A 2572-nucleotide genomic window follows, 5' to 3' on the forward strand; every position below is an offset into this window, starting at 1 on the left:
TGTCCCCTTGAGACAGGAAATATCTGCTCCTATTTTACTTTTTGGCCTTTTGATTTACATATGGAACCAACAAAATACTAAGCAGTAGGACCTCCAGGCACAACATTGGAGGGAGAAAGCTACCAAAATACATTCTGCATCATGACAGATATCACAGACTGGCTTTCAGGTCACTTAATGCTATTACAGAGTGTTTCAGAAATGCATATAACATTGAACCATGCCATCCTTTTTTGCTACCACAGGATCTAGCACTCTGGCATACTTATACATATGAATTGTGCCCAGGGTAGACAGCAAGCAACTGACAGTCAAAGGTGCTATCATACATACCTGGGTCCATGGTGTATTTTTACAGAAGTTTGACATAAACCACCTTAAAAATGTCACTGCTTCTCCTACGTGTCTTGACTTAATCTATATGAACATTTTATACTGGTGTTCTCCTTACCAAAAGTTATTCCATTTACCTGGAGTCACACCTCATCCAATTTCATTCTCACCCTTCCTGAGAAACAAGATTTCTTCCCTCAGGCTTCACATACAGCAGCCATAGGCCAACTTTGCAACACTCACCAGCACAGCATCAAAGGAGATAAGTGTCTGTTGAAATATTTATAAACTTGAATTCCATGCCACAACACAAACCCAATCTTTAAGAAACTTCCTCCTTATATGTGAGTTAGATAAACACCTATTTGAAGGAAAACTTCTGTGAAGCAGAACAAGGAAAGTAAATGATTCAGCCCCAACTCACTTACTCTGAAGCTGTTACAAAGGCCATTAAAAGGACACAGGTGTGACAACACCAGTCAGCAAACTCCCTGCCTTGATGGAAACTTCAACAGGCTGATGACTGATCCACCTGGAGGCCTGAATGCTCCAGGACCTCTAAAACAAGGGCATCCCTGCAGAGAGAGCAAAGAAGTTGATACACTACACAAAATGCTCCAATTCCCAGCAGTGTCAGAGAGGGACTTTTCAGTAACCCCTAGGTAAATATCTATTTATTGAACTTCTGCAGGAAAGTTTTACACTCAGTGCAGGGAGGAATTAAAGGAGTCTCTGTCAGGACTCACTGGCACTGTTATGAGACAGACTAGCATGAAAGATCTGCTCAGGAGACCCTTACAGGCATTCAGCTGGAGGAATTCCAAATCCAGATTTAGTGAGGTGAAGAGTATACAACAACTAGCATCTTACACAGAGAGCCTGTGTTCATCTTGGCAGAACCCTGCCCCCCCTCAGGTCTGTCAACCCTGCAGCTGCATCCATCCTCACCTGACACTGAGCTCCAGAAGGACACATACACAGACAGAGCTTGGCCTCATGTTAGCTCAGGGCTTTGATCACACCCTTTGGCCACATATCCTCTGCTCAAATGATGGGAATGTGGCACCTGCAAGGAGCCAAGGATGAGCGTAAGAAGCAGCCTTAGTACAGCAGAGCAGCACTCCTGCCAGCTCCTGTTGCCACAACACATGAAACCCTTTGCTGCATCCTGCCAGTTTCACAACCCATTTAATCAAGTAAAAATGGGACTACCAGCATGAATAATTCCTATTTCCAGATACTTTTCACTTCCCCATGCTGATTATATCTAGCACAACTCGTACATTCACTTTTCTAGGAGCAAAACAATCTGGGCTAGAACAATTTCAACCTACTGGAATTACTGAAAACTGAGAGATGAAAACCAAGACCATCTGAAACCTACACAGTTGGACTCAAAAATTGCCTGAAGGCATGTACTAGCTTTCACACCCCTATGCCTCTTCTGCCTCTCTCCTTTGGCAAACTCACAGGCACAGATAGTCACCATTTAACAATTACTCCATTTTCTTCACTGCTAAATAAACATTACTTAAGACAATTTATGGGCCATTCAACAATTAGAAATCCACTCCAGAAAAAAAAATAGCTTGACATTAAAATAACTTAAATACCTACTGAGATCAGAGCTACCTAAACAGGATGGGAATGCAGTTTTTAAATGCAGTACTTTGATGAAGGAAACCACAGAGCAGCACACACTAAGATATATGTAAATAGAAATCCAAGTATTAGCCATTCTGTTGGTCAAACTAAACTGAGCTCTAGCGAAGCTTCTAGAAGTGTCTCAGGCAAATTTCAGTGTGCTTTAAGACAGAGTTATAAATTTAACGTAGGTATCAAAGAAAGGGGACTCACCTAGTGGCAAGCAGTCACTTCACAGTAAACAGCAACCCCTGTTTTTGGCAGTAAATATAGAACAGAATTATGGAATCATCTAGGTTGAAAAAGACCTCTAAGACCATCAAGTCCAATCATTCCAGTAGTGTAGAAGTCCTGCAGGTGGGTAAGAGAAACCACCCCCAAAGGTAATCTTATTACTGATGGCAAAATGGATATCCAGATATTTGTACCAGGCAAAAAAAAACCAATGGTGTTCTCATATTTATCAAACAGGATTTAACAAATATAAGATTTAAAAATAGCATGGCCATATAAGCATAGAGCTGCTCCTTGATTTGATAAGAGTAAATGAACAGAAGCCAGGAGAGAAGTGCTGGTGGAAGGAAGAGTCAAAAAA

Source organism: Serinus canaria, chromosome 5, assembly GCF_022539315.1.
Source record: "Serinus canaria isolate serCan28SL12 chromosome 5, serCan2020, whole genome shotgun sequence".
NCBI lineage: Eukaryota > Metazoa > Chordata > Aves > Passeriformes > Fringillidae > Serinus > Serinus canaria.